This window comes from Agelaius phoeniceus, chromosome 3 (genome assembly GCF_051311805.1).
Source record: "Agelaius phoeniceus isolate bAgePho1 chromosome 3, bAgePho1.hap1, whole genome shotgun sequence".
NCBI lineage: Eukaryota > Metazoa > Chordata > Aves > Passeriformes > Icteridae > Agelaius > Agelaius phoeniceus.
Window position 1 is genome coordinate 75090536 of NC_135267.1, and position 17990 is coordinate 75108525.

General features: G+C 36.7%; 1 protein-coding gene across 4 annotated transcripts in view; it reads right to left on the reverse strand.

The window, feature by feature from the left end:
• SMOC2 (SPARC related modular calcium binding 2) overlaps window positions 1-17990 on the reverse strand; it is a 138024-nt gene that overhangs the window by 42994 nt on the left and 77040 nt on the right. The window lies entirely within an intron of this gene.

The following is a 17990-nucleotide window of genomic DNA, read 5'->3' on the forward strand; positions in this document are numbered from 1 at the left end:
AAACTTCAGAGACAGAAAATAAGAAAGACTATACATTCAAGCCATTCTTTTTCCAGGGACTTTAAAATCACCTATCATGTGAAATTTAGATTGTTAAAAATACATTTATGAATAACTCCCACACTATCCATTAGAAAAAAAAATTAAATATTTGAAAAGGAAGAATATTAAGCACTCTACAGATGTTCAAATTACTAATAGGATAATTTCAAGCCAGTAAAATTTCAATCAGTAACAGATTCTCTTCAGTTAAAGAACAGTAATTTTAATGTTATAATAAAAAAAAAAAAGTGGGTAATATTTGCTCTTCTTTCAAACCAGTTAAAGGATTTACTTTTTGACTTTTAATAGTTCAGGGCACAAAGAACAAGTTGAATCCTGACTGAATATTCTAGCACATTTTAACAAATTTCAGGTCTAGGGTAATCTTGTTTTCTTTTATACACAAAGTTCAGAAAATGCTTTGCAAACTGTAGGCACCAATAGAAATTCACAGAATAATACTGCTCCTTGACAGGCTTTTTGCATATGTAAATGTCCAAAATCAGTAAGACTTCTGTGATAGGGGAAAAGGTGCTAGGAAGCTAAACACCTTCATACTTTAAATGGCACACAATTCCATCTATACAATGGCCTGTTTACAAAACTGTGCTTTTTTCCAATCCATGTAAAAGGCTTTACAAAAGAGAATATCACTTTCTAGCTTGATTACACAAGGCACAGATGGAGGTCTTTAGCTGATTTTTTTTCCCTCTTTGTTTCATATAGTGTTTGAACAGGGTATCTAGGTACGTTGATGATTTTGCATGCTTTTGTCTTGGTCTACCCACTGACATAAACAGAGATTGAGTACCTCTCAAATTTCCAGTGTTTAGATAATAAAGTGTGCTTAGAGAATCACTGTAGTAAGGAGAGAAACACTCTTTTAAAAAGGAGGAATTATTTGTAGGAATTTGTAAGAATTATTTGCATATTGAAACCTTCGCAGAAATAACGATAGCCTGACAAAGTAGAAATCTGTCATCAACATCCTCCTAGAAATCTGTCACCAACATCCTCCTAGAGCAGCCAAAATAAATGTTCCCATCGGTGAATCTGAATTATGATGAATATCAAATAACAAGCTGTAACTTTAGAAAACACCTCACTTAGCTTTGTTGTTCACTTTTTATGTTTCGTATACGATCAGGCAAAAAAAAAGCACATGGGGTGAAGCGGCTGCCATGAGAGAGAGGAAATAATTACTTTTTAAACTCCACTAAATTAATGTCTCTTTCATACTGATAAACCTTGGGACCATGCCATTAGTTACTGTGACCTTCTCTTGGTTTATGTCCTTGTAACTATCAACATAATGTGGCAGATGTGCAGGTATTCTTATCTCCCCAGAACCCAGCCTTGTATGAAAAATACATTTGTATGCTCCCAGAGTTGTTTAGAAAATACACTGGTGTATAAAGACCACATAGTCAGGTCATCCAGATAAACAAAATGTATCTGAACAGAGCGGGTGTGATGGAAAATTCCCAGTGCAGAAGCAGATATGAACTTTTTCAGCTGTGGACATAAGCTGTGCTCTCTAATTTCTGTGAATCTCTAGCTTCTACTGATTGAAACAACCCATGAAGGACTGCACTGCTGACTCATGGGCCAGTGCAGTCACCTCTGTTAAGGTGATTTAGGTGTCAGTGTTAGACTTAGATAACTGGTCTTTACTGGTTGAATTGCTGAGGCAAGATTTTCTACAAGCTGTTGCTCGAGCCAGAAATTTTTATCTTTTGCACTAGGTCATGTTTCTTCTGGTCAGGAAATGTCAGGTTTTAAATCTCAGAGGCACAGGAAAGCAGAATTTTGGGGAAGATGTCACAAGAGGGCTGAAAACATGGCTTATAGCTTTAGGAGGGACAGTCAGAGGAGTGCTTGAACTTAACATCAGAAGTGAGACTGGAAACTGAGCAGACTGAGCAGTAATCAAATGAAGGTTTAAAGATAAAGGACTTTCCCCTTCTTGAAACTTTTAATTTCTTATCTTTCTCTTACAGATAGGAAATTTTAACAAGCAGAGGAACACTTATCACTGGGCTTAAATTAGTTTTCAGATAAAATCTAGATTATTTCTAACAAATTAGGAAAAAAAAAAGAATATGATAAACACTACATCTGTCAGTTCTCTATAAGCCAAATGACTGAGTCTTATTACAAATCTGCTTAACAGAGTTTATTAAATTCATTCAACAAAAGTGCACAATAACTTACATCATTTTTCTTCCTTATACAATGGCTCATGAACTTCAGGTCAGCTATCAGGCCATCTGCCCAAGAGAATAATTTCTGAAGTCTAATGTCTTGTACACTTTTGATGCAACCATTTGTGTTACCATTACTACTTCCCTGTTTGTTTTCCCCACTAGAACATTGATCCTACCTAAAGGAAAACTGGTCTAAAGTGCTTATCTATAATCCTGCCTGCCAGAACCAGAACATTAATCCTTTGTGTGATTTCCTGTCTGAAGGAGCCATTCATCCACTTTCAGACTTTTCTTTAAATTATTAACAACAGGAGTAGTGGAAAGATGCAACTGTAGCCCTGTGATGCTAAGAGCTCTTATCACAAGAGCTACCATACTGCTGAAAATAATTGCCTTTGTAATGTCAGAAGAGTCATGGTCAACAAATGTTCATTTCTCAAGAGAACCAGTGATAAATGTCATTAGCTTAGAAAATCTCTGACAGTTTGTCCAAACAATCTGACAACAACTATGAACTGGAACCATAACAGATGGATGCCAGAAGTTCATAAAGTGAACAGTATGGAAAAGGATCTATGCCACAATAAAAGTAGAATGAATACCTTACTCATTAAAATGCATCAAACTTTCTCTGGAATGTGTTACTACGATAACATTCCTTCTGGGAACAGAAAAGCACTGACACTCCAGTTTCTTCTTTTTAAGGAATGTGCTTACACTGTTGTTATTTTACTTAATTCCTTCAATTTTACCTTGCTAGAGAAAAAGAGATAATTCCCAAGCATCTTAGTAAAAAACATAAACATGGCTAAAAATATATAAACATGGCTAAAAAATTTTTTCTGCATAGTCTATTATGTTAGCCAGTGCTTTAGATTAGCTGGGATAATTTATTTCAGGTTAATAAACCTTTCTGTATTTCCTATCCAAACTACATTTTAATTTAGGCTTATAAGCATTACTGATTCAAAGCAGACATTTCAATCATATAAGGAAATGCACTTTTTTGTCCCGTTTTACATCAAGACTCTTTGTGCCATCTACCCAATGGCCATTTCTGAATGACAAAGTAAAATTCTTGCTCATGACAAAGAGCAAGTTAAAAAAATGCTTTAGATGTAATGCATGTTCCACTTCCTATGTCACAGTGCTATTCCATTTCTTCCCTTTTCATTTTAAAGATTAGTTGCTAAATACATTTTTCATGTTCTGGTTTAAGATGCCTTTACAGTCCATTACAAACAACCATGCTGCATCTTCTGTCAATAAGAAACACACTTCAGCTGTCGACAAACTTGGAGGAGAAGTTTCATGTTTTGTATAAAATCTTTGGTTAATTTTTTTGCCAGTCCTCCCTAAGAAAACACTCTGGATTTCAATAAATCAAGCTAATTTACAGAATTTTTTTTAAGAAAACTTCATTTAATTAAGAAAATTAAAATTAATTCAGTTCATTTTTAAGAAAAATACCTCAATAGCAATAGGATATAACACTGTAAATCCTTATTTATTAAAGACTCCATTTACTCATCTGTGAGGGCTACCTAAAATGTTAATTAATGTTTACTAGGGACTGTCCTAGAGGAGAATAGCAGTGATTTTTCTGGAAAAGTCATCCTGAACAATCTATTTAACTGTGCATTTTTCTGTTGCACATCTAAAACACCAAGTGCTGTATTATGTATGTTAGGATAATCATCTTGTTAGCCTTGTAACAGGCTCCTTATTTCAGAAATTCAAGCAGTTTTTCTGCTGTATCTTATCACAACTTCTCCCAATGTGTGGAATTTCATGCTTACAAATAATTTGAGTTGGGTTTTTTTGCATAAATGTAAATACCTGTACTTATGTCTAAATTTCAGTGTGGTCCGCAGGAACAAGTTGTCAAATCTGCAGAAAATTACAGAGGCATCTGTATGGTACTTTAACATTTCCTGCCACTATACAAACATTTCCTTCCAACTTCCTTAACTCCACAATGTATATATAACAAACAGAATCCACTCCAAGAAATTCTGTTTTCAGTTGGTTCCTTCTGCCTCCTTTTCTCATTATCATAATGGGCTATGAAAGGGCAATTTAGACAGCCTAGTTTTCAGGGTAAATGGATCTTTTATTAGAGCTTGAAGCTCAGTGTCCCATACAGAAAGCAGGTAACAAGAAACCTGTGAACAAAAATACTTCCAAAAGTGATAAGCAAGTTCTAGAGGAGTACAGTGTAACATTACAGGCAGTTAATATTGCAGTTCTACCCTGTTTCTGGGAGGATATACAGACAGGCTATAATCACATAATCATGCCTAAATTGTATGACAATTTCTGCTAATCAGAGTGTTATTCAAATCAACTGTCTGTCCTAGTTAAGTCTAATTTAAGTACACTTCTGATTTACAGAAGTTTTGTGCTAGTTTATTTCAATACATCATGATTAGGATGCATAAATACTCATCCTATTGATACCCATGAAACCCATGAAACCCTCCAGGAAATTTCACATCTCATGAGAATAAGAATTTGTTCCATTTGCTTAGGATGAACCCTCTTTGAACCAGTGAAGTTGATACACCCCAAGGAAACTGATCACAATATGTTTTTATATTTTTTAACTAGATTTCACAGTATTCAAGTTTCATTGAATGGAATTGCACTTACATTACACCAAATTGTATTTCCACATATGACCAAAATGTTCACATTAGAAAGGAAAGTGGGAAGTGGGATAATTTCTATTCAAGCTATGCATTTCCTGCAGAGGAGTTGAAGTTGACTGAATGGCAAAATGGTCTACTACATCAGTGGCTCCATCAATCCAACTCCAGCAAACACACCCCTTCAAGGTAAACTAACAGGTTCTTTACCTGTAGCTGACCAATTTCATCACCCAGAATCCATCAATTCTGTTCCTGCTATAAGCACAGCCAATACAAATGACAAAAATTCCCCAAATTATTTCATTCTAGTAATGGAGATGTAATTCCATGGCTTTCTATTTTTTCAGGGTTTCCAGCTTTTGTCCAGACATTCTCTAGCATGACAGATTCCTTCTCTGAAGAGGTAGATGAAGTGGTATTATGCACTTTGAATGCCACCTTCTTACCCTTTGTGTAAAGTAAGCTGTTTCCTTGTCCCTCATGGCCAGAGCATGGGCATCTCACACCAATCTTTTTTAAGATTGCTTTTATTCAAACTAGGACCCCTATTCTTACAAGAATTTATCTGCCTGCCACCTCTTGACACTTTCAAATAACCTTGATTCTAACCGAAATCAAGTGCAGCTAAATGCTACAATGCAAGAATTAATTTGCTCATGCTGCTAGTTTCTTATAAAGGCTGTTCATTAACCTGGATCAAACAAAAAATATTTATGTGGGCCACACTTCCCCCAATAAGAATCCATGGAAAAATACCTACTAAACTCAATGGGCAGTACATGAGGTCTCAGCTGAATATATTCATATGCAAGTATGTTTTCAGTTCAGCCTAACATTTGTCCATGGACCAAGTACAGATTGTAAGGAATAGGTAACATTAATAAACACTCAACCTTAGACCCAACATCCAGATGGCAACCAAAACCTAGGACTAAATTACAGCATTCATACTCATCTGGTGCCACATGTTTTGATTTACGTTACGTTCAGATGCGCATTCAGCACAAGGGTTCTCAAACCCTGGAGGAAGCTGGCAACAATCCTCCCCATATTCTTTCTCATTTGTGAAAAAACTTGTGGGAACCAAATATTGCAGGCCCCTTGTGCGCATTTTCAGAGAGTGCTCAGTGTACAGCTGATCACAATTTTGCACTTTTGGAGCTTGGGCCAATGATTGTGGCTCAAAAAGCAAAAAGCTCATTGCTTCAACACAGCCCTAATGATTAATTTATGTACTTTAGTCCATTGAACAAAGAAGGATAAATCACAGACAGATGCTCTCATTTATCTATGTGGTTTCATATGCAAAGACACTGCAATACACAAGGAAAATCCTCTGAAAATGCACTGAGCCCATTGAAAAAAATATTCAAAATACAGAGACCACTAGCCCCCATTCAGCTTTACCTGAAAAGAGTACAGTCATAATCAATATCATCTACTGGGATACACCAACTCAACTTTTACCCTGGGTCCAAGTCAAGTAGCCCTATATCAAATCAAGTTTTCTGAAATACACAAATTCTGTTCTACCAACTGGCAAAAGCTGGGGGGCCATAAGACAGAGGTCTGAAATGTAATGGGATGACTTGCTCTTTAACCAAAATCCAAACCCACTTTTCTGCTGGGATTTTTTTTTTTAAGTTTCTGCTTTAGGGAAGTTTTTGCACATACCTCTGCAATTCTCTATTTTCTTAAGATTTGAAATCCTGTAACCACAGTTACTGAGAAAGACTGTAACCACAGTCACTGCAAAGAACTGTTTTGCCTCAAAAAGCCTGCTATTTTAGCATTCTATTTGGTTGTTCCTTTGCTTTCTTGTTCATTTATTTTAGTCCAACTTTTTGGTTAAACAGATGAGAAACATTATGCAAGTATTCAAATATATCCTCTCACAGAATTATAACTAATTTAAATTAATCAGCTATTTATTTGCAATCCTCTTTCTCTTCGCTGCCATTGAACAGATTAAGGAATCAAACTAGCTACCTCTTTGAAACCAAATGTAATTCTCTATTTTGCCATTCCTACTCAGATTGAACAAAACTGTAGTGTGAGATCTGTCCCAACTTGAAAACTCACACAAAAATTAGTCTTCATTTATAAACATGACACAACCAGATTCTAAACATTTAAATATTAGCATTTACTTCTTCAGTAGATAAATAAGGAAGAAACATCAAGTGAGTATACGTTAGATTATAGATTGGAGTTACTTCAAAGATGTATTTTGCATTAGAGCCAAATTTTTGTATTGAATTTCCCAGGTCAATTATTTTATTGTACCATCCATAAAATGTGAGAGTGCAGTAAACCAAAAGCAGCATATTTTTGTTAAATCTTTAACAGCAGTGTGTGAAAGTGATAGCAAGCCTTTGCAAAGTGCCAGGCATAATCCAAGGACTGTTTGCACCCTACCTTCCTCAATGGATCTTTAAAAAGTACCTTTACACAAATCAAAAATCATTTAAAGCTAAATGGTCAATGTCATGGTATCAGGCTTCACAATGAGAGTGGAAAATCTGGTCTTCTGAAGAGATTAGATCCCTCATCCTGCTTTTGCTCAATTAATAGGAAGAGCATGGATTATCATCTCCAGGTGTTCTTGCTAGGCTTTATTAACTTGACTTCCTAAAATGAGAGAGGATAATGTGCAAATGACTGCCCCATTCTGCAAGGATACATCTGAAAGCAGTTATTTGCCAAATGGGATGAAATCTGGTTTTCCTACATAAGAGGAAATACTGGTACCTATTATTCTTACGTATGGCTGCCTCATCCTGCCTTAGCAGAGCAGCCACACTGTATTCAAACTGCAAAACCAACCAAACAAAAAAGCCACCACCCAAAATTACAGTAAATGAAAATCACCGACTTGTCCCAAACAGAGTGGCTGGCCGGCCAGCTTGCTATGGCAATCTGAAGGCTCATTCATTAAACAAAATTGCACAAAGCTATCATTCTTGCTTTATGAGTATATTGACCAGCTAATGTGAGTCTCCTGCCAGTGGAAAAATCTCTCATTTTTCAAGAGAGATCTGAAGTGAAAATAAATCTGGTTCACTTTTTCCATAGAGCTGTGAAAATTAAACTCTTTGCCAGGTAAGCTGAGGATACATATTTGTTTGAATAGCTGTACTAAAAATTAAAAAACAAAATAGGCAAACAGGGGTGCCTAAATTAATACTTTGGCACTCAAATAACCCAGCCATCTTACACGAATGTTTATCCATCTAGCATTTCCCCTCCATGAAACAGAAGTTGTTTCTCTTCCCCATTTGGAAAACTGAGTGCGTGGATATGACTTTGGATACTTGACCTTAGGCACTCAAGTAATTTTCCTTTCAGAGGTGTACAGTGGCATCTCTGGCTGCAGCCTGTGTCATGTTCCTGCTCCTGGTTCACACTGCTAATGCTGTTGGCACCATGCAATGTTTTCCAGCCTTATTGCTTAACTCCTGCCTGCTGTCTGGAGGTGACTGCACTCTACCAACATTCAATTTTCTAAGTATCAACTAATTTCCACCTTACAGACAGAACCCTCACTACTGCTGCAGAAGCCAGCAGGAGCCAGGAGGATTTCTGTCTGTTTTATGGGAATGTGACCTGAGATGCATTGTTAAAAAAAATAAGAGAATGTTATTTTGAATTTTGGTAGCTCTCCTTTACATGTGTCAAAGTATCTTACAAAATGGTCAGTACTGTCTGCACCTTTAATTGATTCATAGCAGACTGGATAGGCATTACAGAATGATAAGAATTTGGCCCTCAGGCACTGAGCAGGAATACAGACATTAAATGGGCTGCTGAAACAGAAATGCTCCATTTTTTTCTTCAGTATTTCAGGCAGTTACTCCAACAGCCATAAAACAAAAGTTTATGCTACCATTGCCATTACCTCTCAAATAAGTACTCTTAAAGCCTACTTGGTTTAAACAATCTCAAAATTAAAAAAATGTAGTAATACTGAGAACATAATTACACCCTTAAAAGCTAACCTATGACAGATGAATCAAAAACTTTTTATACTGTTTTTTCTTCTTCATCTCATCAAAGAAAAGGCAAGAAGCAGGTGGAAAATGAGCATTCATATTATTGCTTGTCTCTAATTACAAGGACTGTGTTGTGCAATGAAAAATCTTTTAACAGAGAAACAAACAACTTCTCTAAGGTGGTATCATCTGTTGATGATACTGCTCCCAGAACTCTTGCCCTCAGTATGAGATTCAACAACATGAACATGAAGCCTGGTCAAAAGGTAACTGAACTGCTTTAACCCTGTGTAAAGCCAAAAGCTCATCTCAGATTAAAGGCTGTACAGGTCTTTGCCCCACAGCACACTATATCCAAGGCACATTATTTATATAGCACGTAGGATGTCAGTATTCATAACAGGAGAATTCCAGGATTCAGAAAGAAGACTGTTTACTGATTTTGGCAAAGTTTTGTGTGCAATAAAGAGGATGAGCCAAAGAAGAGTAAAAGCCAGTAAGAATATTCTAATACTAATTCTTTCAACTCAAATAACTTTCAATACAGTTTTGTATTGCTCTTTCTTTTTTTTTTTTTTTTTGTCATATGGCCATGGTTAAACAGCTCAGCCTGTGCTTTGGTTTCAAGAGCAAAGAAAAATCTCCGGCTTGTCTTTACCTCCAAACTTTGGAAAAAAACAAGGGCAATCTGAATTAAAAATAAAAATTCCAATTCCACCCCACTTTCATCTCTGTTTTCAAAAAGAAATAGTTTTTTAAAGAGTAGATAATGCTAAATATGATGTGAAAGTGAAACATCACTATGCTTTTGAAGAATGGGAGATCTACAATCATATTGAAAAATTCCAGGCCAAAATTTCTGCTCCTATGAACTGGAACCATTCCATTGCATACAGTAGGGATCAGCAGCAGAAAATTTAGTCCCAAGAATATTCAGAACAATTTTAAAGGTTTCTTAGATAATGCATAGTAGCAAAGACCTTTGAACTAGTAAAATGAGAGTTTTAAAGAGTCTAGGATCCTTAATCTTTTACAATCCATGATTACTTTATGTCCTCAGAAGATCATTATTTTAAGTGTTTAACATGCCACACAAAAGACCTGGATAAATAGTAGAGGCCTTGCAAAAATACTTTCCAGCAATCTACTGTGTGTGAGAGTAAAGAGCAGGTTTCCCAAAGCGTTATTTTTCAAGGTGTTTGCTTGGCATTTCCAGCCTTTTCAGACCTGTTCCCATCTCGTCTTCCCACACAGACATGTACAACTACCTCAAGCCATATTTATTTTGAAGCTCTCTACAGCTAAGGAAGAAATCTGAAGGACTGGTTTTGGCAGTACTGCTTGAATAAAACAGATTATAAATATTTAACTTTTACAATGAGCATCACAGGAAAGCGCAATGTTGGCATTCAGTCACCTAATAAGGAAACGTTTTTATTATTGCTTACGTTTAGACAGTTCTGTTATTGTTTCTACATATAATGCATTGTATGCTTTGTGTTCTTTTTAATTTGGGAAAATTAAACATTGTTTAATGTCTTGACAATAATGCAAAAGGAAGCTCACTGCATGATGCTCCCAGGAGGTTGTGAAGCTATTGCAATCAGAGCTGTTGCTAATTAAATCTGCCTATTGTTACAAAGCATTTGGGGCCAAACCAATCAACCACTGGCATAATTAATGTAGTTCACAAGGGTCTTTAGCAGTACTTGTTTTCATTAATCATGAGGAACAAACACAGGCTAAAGAAGAGTGGAAAAGCCTGTGTATTTACAAACCTGCTTGTCTGGAGTCTCATTTGGAAACAACTACAGTACAGTCCCATGGCAAGTACCCTTGAACACTAATAATTTTGCCTCATACATGTATGCACATTTTCATGAAGGTAACATGCAGGAGAAGACACAGGCTCTCCCTTGCATCAAAGGGGCAAGCCTATTCTCTTTGGCTTGTGTTCTACATACATATTTTACAATGACACAATGACAGGTATAGTTTTCAGAATGAAGGGGAGGAATCTTTAAAGTTATCGATCAGTTGCAAGGAAAAAGATGTAAATCCAATGTCATGATTTACATGACTGGGACACTGAGATCAACAAGCAAAACAAAAGGCATGAAAAATTGAAAAAAAGGGTCCCTTTTCATTTAGAGAAATACCACTATTTCAACTGGTCAATATAACAACTTTTCCTTCACTTCCACCTGCTGTACTGCATAAGCCTGTAAAGTGCCATATTGTATTCTATAGTCCTGTACTAGATGCTGTCTCAGCCATCTCTCTGATGAAACCTTTCTTCTGCTTGCATTGATGTGTCCAGACTGTGACAGCCCTGCCCAAAGCAGAGCCAGGATTAGAGCCCTGGAGTTCCTGGCTAGCTGCCCTGAATGTAAGCAATGAAACCACACTACTTCCCTCCATTAGCTGACATCAGATGTTTTCCCATACAATACTTTGTAGGCTGCTTAAGTCTCCACAATGATATCCTGAGGAAGTGAATTGGCACAAAATACAGTCCAAGACTCTGAACACTAGTCAGTCAGACCAACAGCATTGACATTATGACACTTGTATTGAGTTTTATTTGAAAATCTCAAATGAACTTCCACAAAACAACTCACAGCTTTGGCTATGGTGATGCAATGTTACTTAGGAAGCATTCTAACTTAGGATGAATTCTTATTTAGGAAGCATTATTACTTAGAAGGGTACTAAATTAATGCTGAAAATATATTTCACTAGCTTTAGCATCAAACATGTAGTTGCTCCTACATTTTGTAATCCTTCAGTATCCTACAGTATGGATAGCACCACTGGACAAGGTATCTCTGAAACAGTCTCTGACATCCTACACAGATAGGTAATGACACCTTTCCAAGTTTACTCAATCTAGGAATCAGGCTCTCCTCCCTATTATTTGCAGTCTTAACTGGGTGCTTCTAAGAACTCTCAGCTTGATTTTGGGGTCACTATATTTTCAGAATACAGCCTGCAAACTCAGCAGGATCAACAGCCTCTATTTCTTGGTTATTCTCCTCATAAAGCCTCCAGTTTATGCCTGTGGCTGTCTTAGTTAAAAGGAGAAGATGAAAGATTAGAGAGATGATAAATCAGTGTTACAAGAAATGTTAACCAGCATTTGAGATTGCACAATGATATCTAGTGAAAAATTGAGAAACAGGCAGTGAAGATCAGCTACTGGCAGGAGAGAAAGAAGACTGCAAAGAAAGGATTGGAAACATAATGGGAACTCTCTGTATGCAACCAACTTTGAGGATGAATAACAGAGACTATATTGCAAAAAGATAACACTGCAAAAAGCTCCAATAAAAGTAGGTATGAAATAAAAGATAAATTGAGCTTAAATATAGTATTCTGATTAACAAAGTTTCCTGATCATATAGGGGAAGACTTGAAGCAAGGCATTTTCTCTCTAGCTTTGCTGTCCACAGGGGGTGCTCTATAAAGAAGCCACACAGACTCATTTTGACAAGAGTATTGGAAAGGTAAGTGCACCACGACACCCTTAGCACCATGGTTAGTTATGTGACATATTCTCTGATGTGTGAAGGTATTCCTGAATATTCAATTTTTCTGAATATAAATATGATTCAGTGTGCAAAACACATCATCTAGTGACAATTAAGTTGTACATAACGATAATTAAGAGAAAATACTTTATTCAGCCTTTCAGCTGGCAATACCAATGAAGTGGAGGAGCCCATGTGCTGACAGCATATTCATTAAAGTCAAGAGGAATTCCACCTATGTAACAGCAGCAGGATTGGGGTGGACTGTACTACTGTCACTGATTCAGAAGACTGATATACTACATACTAGCCACTTTAAGAAATGAATGTGCACTGTGTTTCCAAGAGAAGCCATAACATCATAATCAGTCCTGTACCATTAACGTTGCCATAAAGAGAAAAACTTATAAAAATTTAAATAAACCCTCCAGGCCTGATTCTTCTCTCTCCTCATAAGTCTTCCAGTGGTATTAGCCTCATAACTGCAGCAGAGTCACTCCTATTCACACTGCTCCGAGTAAAACGAGGCTTCATGCCTGCTGAAACTAAATCATTGCCTCCTACAGTAATTTTCTATTATTATATTGGACTGTTTAGCTAAAGGGATGAACTACAGGATGTGTGACTACATTACAAGTCACTGTTCTGTACTAAACATGTTGGTAGGGAAATGAGAAGAAGTGACCTTTCAAACCGCTGACATTTATACTGATATTTTTGGTTTTGCTGCTCCTCTGTTGTGTTAATTCATAGGAACTTAAAATCATATCCTAAAAATGATCTTAGATTGCTTTTAAAATCTGACTAGAAACTTCAAGAACAATGAAACTGTAAGTCCCTTGAACTAAGAGACAATCAAACAGGAGAGCAATGAGATTAGCAATTTTCTCATTATCTTCTGGCAGTCTGAGATTATGACTTTAGCTACATAATGGGAGTTTTAGGAAAATCAGAGAGGAAACAAGATCAGAAGTTATTTAAATTTATCCTCCCCAAACCAGTTAGGCAAGTAAACAGATTTTGAGTTTTGAGCCAAAAACATTCAGTTATTTGAAGATATTTTTAACTGAATTTTTGTCTTGAAGATGCACTTTTTTAGATGAAAATACATATATTTAAAAAACAAGTTCTCTATTTAGTCATGTGTTTTCCACAGAAGACTGCATTTTCAACCAGTTTGGCATATTAAGCTTTGCCCTCTCTTTTCTCTTGTTTTGACCAAGAGAATTTGAGATCTCCAATTTAATTTGCAGCCTTAACTGTATTTAAACATAGTTTTATTTGTGGATGAGTGCAGATACTTAGCCTGCTGCTTTTAAACTAAAACAGGTATTAAAAATTGCTTAATGAAAAGCAGTGGTCTGTCTCTTCAACCACTGCTTCTTCTCCAGTAATACAGAAGTCTAGTGCATTGTGGAAACAATACTTAACGTTATTCCCAGGCAGTTATTTCTACACATTGCAGACTGCAGGGAAAACAGTGCCTAGCATTTATCTGGAGCAGCCTGATTTGAAAGGTGACAGAGCACAATGTACAGAGTGCAGTAAAATGTAAAGCAAGCCAGTTGTAAGACAATAGTTGGGGTATAGATGAGAAGATCCCAAAGTGGGTCTATGTACCTTAGTAACATTATTTGCCTTCAAGAACTTCCCTTGCTCTGATGACCCTTGGTGTGGCTTTGCCTGGAAAGGAGGCTCTACATTGGAAACTGTGACTAATAAAATAATCCAGTACACTGCATTCAGGACAGGGTAGGGTAAAGGGTCCATGGATGACAGCATTAACCTTGGACCTTAACAGTCCATAAAAGCAGACACTGCTGTAAAGAGTTAGACTAATGCAACAGCTTCATTGCAGACAGGTGGCCAGTGAACACATTTGGGGGTGAATTCCACCTATCACATAGAAGTCACTGTACGAGCTGAATTTCTCTTGCTTTTGTACCAAATGGAGAACGCTAAAATTACTGATGAAGCCTCAAAAAGTTCCTGCATCATGTGGCAATTTGTTACAGAATTAAGGAAAAAGCCAAGAATTTTTTTGAAAAAAATTAAGCAATGCATGAACTGTAACACAAGCTGTAGTCTCTTCAACAATTTCGTTCAGAGATACATGGCTTGGCAAATAAGAAATGTGGAATTCATATGTGATAAATCATCCAATTAAAAATCCCTCCAAATTTAAGCCACCATGACTAGCCATAATCTGATCTACCAGGGAACATTACATGGTCCTCCCACAGTCTCTATTTCCATTAACAACAGTCAGAACTTTTTTGTGCAGACCAAGCAGTAGAATTCCACAGTCCATATAACTGGTTTTCGCTTCTTTTCCAAACAAAGCTTATTCCATTATTGGAAGGGTAGATACCTGGTTATTTGACTTATCCTGATAGAAGAAAAAACTGCATCTCTGCATAGAACATGGACATTTTCTCCTATCAGGTCTCTGGATGAGGATGGAACGCCTGGCAGCTCTTACTGTTTACCCTGTTGGAAGACCTATCTTCTACATACCACCCAGCAACCATAGTACATCCATAGCCAGAACCAGACGGTCTTGACTGAAAGTTTTATCTATTTCCCAGAAAGATTATGTCATTAGATATGATCCAGTCTAATATGTTTCTGTGCATTAACATGATTTACATGATTTGTTTTCATCTGCCACTAAAATACAGATCATTAACCTGACATTCCTCTTAGGATTTATGGACCTTATTGATGTTTTTATGATTATGCAATCTGATGTCTGGCAAACCATAGAAAGCTGTGGGTAGGTGGAGGAGTACATGTCTGAAAACTAAAGGAGAACTTCAAGCAGGACTGTATTGTCATTTACTTGCTGTAGCAAGTAATGTGATATAATTAAAAATGGTCAGGAAAGATTACTATCTTTTGGCATCAAATTTTAACACATGCAGTAAAATACAAATTATCAGCCTTGCATAAAACAGATTTTTTTTTCCCTCCCCACAGTGGGGGTCCAGTAAAGCCCTGGAACATCCTGAGGATAAAGAACATCAACTGGATGTAAAACAGAGCTCTTTTTCTAATGGTTTAGGATGGGAGGGTCTTCCCCTGTAGTGGGAGGAAAAAGCTGGAAATGGCAGTGCTTGATCTTTTTTAAGGTTTTGAACTAATATGTAAAATTAAAATGAAGATAAATTAAAATCCTTGTGAAAAGGATTGTAAAAGATAGGACAGTTCTATAACAAGCATGATCCAGCAGCCTATGAATTAAGAATGAATCATAATGTACAAGCAGTGTGGGGAGGTCTGGAAAGTTTAATCTTCTTGGACGACTCTGAAAGAACTGAAAGAAAACAGCAATTTTCCTTTACCAATTTAGGTCAGGCAAGGCAAAGCAGAGCAAGGAAAAGAAAGAGGACCAGAGTATGAAGAGTGATTTTGTTCACTGGTGCAGAACATGAAGAGGTTGAATAGTACTGTTCCCTCTTTTGTAACAGGTAAATCAAGACTAGAGTATCATTAAAAATTGCTGCTGAAAGTAATAAAAAGTTCTCTATTAGGAACTAAGTCAACCATTCACTGATTGGCCGGAGTGATGTGAACATTCAATAGTTTTTGAGCTGTGAGTTTTTCAGCTGCCAGAGGGCATCTTGCAAGCAATATTTGGAAAGAATTCTACTCTAAAACTATTGTGGTCCTTGACAGAAAAACAACAGCAAATGAAAGAGAAGTAAAGAGAGCTGCCTCCTACACTTTAAAATACAACAGTAGTGCATATAACAAGTTGTGACAGTGCCTAATGGATCTCCCTCCCCAGCAGGTTCTTAACAATGCTAGGTTTAGAGTAAAATACAAATCAGAAATTATAGTTCACTCAGAATAATTAAGTTCCATCTTGAACTCTAAAGGGAACATTTAGTGAATCAGCTACAAGAGTCAACTCTAAGAATCTGAGAAGGCCATAAGATTGTGTTTTGGAAGCTTCCAATCTTCATCTGAGAATTTCTTACTAAAATTCCATGCAATGCCCTTCTCTGCCATGCACCACTTTGCTGAGAGAACAGGCTGAACAAAAAATGTTCTAACAGCTCATGTCTTTCAGCACCCACAGACTTTACAACGCCCAAAAGGCAGATCTATGGCTAACAAAAAATATTTGGACTTGCTCTAGATGTCATGAAATAATGCTAGTGTCTTTCCTTGTGTAGGGAACTGACCTGCAGATAAGCCCAAGGTAGAAAATTCATAGTAAAAATGTCTGGACGTGAACTTGTCTAAAATTCAGCAGAGACAGATTGCCATTTGTTGTGGAATGAGTTCCCCTTGACAGAGTCTCTGTGTTGATTCGATAGCCCGTTGGGATGTTTGAAGACATTTAAAATCAATACTCATGCCTTCTATTCTACTTTCCTTTCAGGGTTTGAATTGAGGTTTTTAGGGATTAAGCCAATTCCATTTCCAATACTCTGGATTATCAAACCTCCATGTCAGAACATTACAGATCTCCTACAAGCTTTTGTAACTTTTAGCCCATGACAATGTCAGATACTCTAGGCAGGACATGGATCTACTTCAACAATTTATTACCACGCTTTTGACTTCTCCAGCTACAGCGAATGACTGCATTTACAACACAAGTATTTACAACACAAGCAATTACCGTGGTTGAGTGTGGCTCAAACCTCACTAATTGTTGGAAAGAAACACTGTCTTTAGGGCTGAAATGAGCTAGTAACAGTCAAAAAGCTCCAGTTTTTCTGTGTAATTCAGTGGTTTTCAATTAATGGACCACTTCTACTCAGGCTCTTTCCCTATGCAAGTCTACTTTATGTATTTGAAGTCCATTTCTGAGTGTCCAGTATAGGCATAATATATTAAGAGCAAGCAGGCATCATCCTCACCTGCTCCTCCTTTAATGCCAAATACAAAAAAATTTGAGAATGGAAGATTAACCAGGGTTCTGCAGGACAACAAACTACTTCCTAGGAACCCCTGCTGAAAAAGACAGGCAACAAGCTTTTAAAATATTTTCTTCCCCTCTTGCCTATGTTCTTTCCTCACTTTTTTATGATATCCATTTTGATTTCCTTCTGTTATAACTGGTTTCATATCTCAAATTTCCACATTTTGAAATAAGCCTAATTCAAAATACTTTCAGAAAACTTCTAACTATTTTGTAATAAATATGTAAGTGGAAACATTCAACTGGATCTTAATTTTTCCTTGCTCGTTTACACAATTTCAGCTGCAGGTAATTTATCTTCAGTGAACACTAAAAGCAACGTCTGGAAAATGCAACAATTAATAAGAATAAATAAAAAGTCACTGAGCTGTTACACAGTTTTCTGTCTCTAGGTTATTAATTTTCCTTTGCTTAGAAAGGAATGGCTCTTAAAATTGATGTAATTGGGCAGACACATGAAATCTTGTATTTATTTCCTTTGAAATGAAATGGTTTCTTGGGGGGGGGGGGTCTTTATGCAAGTTTTTTTTAACTTTAGGACTGACTTTTTTCAGGATAGGTAAAACAGTAATAAGTTGGTCAGGTTGAGTTTGGAATAAACATGAGCATTGGAGTATGGAACAAGTTTTGTC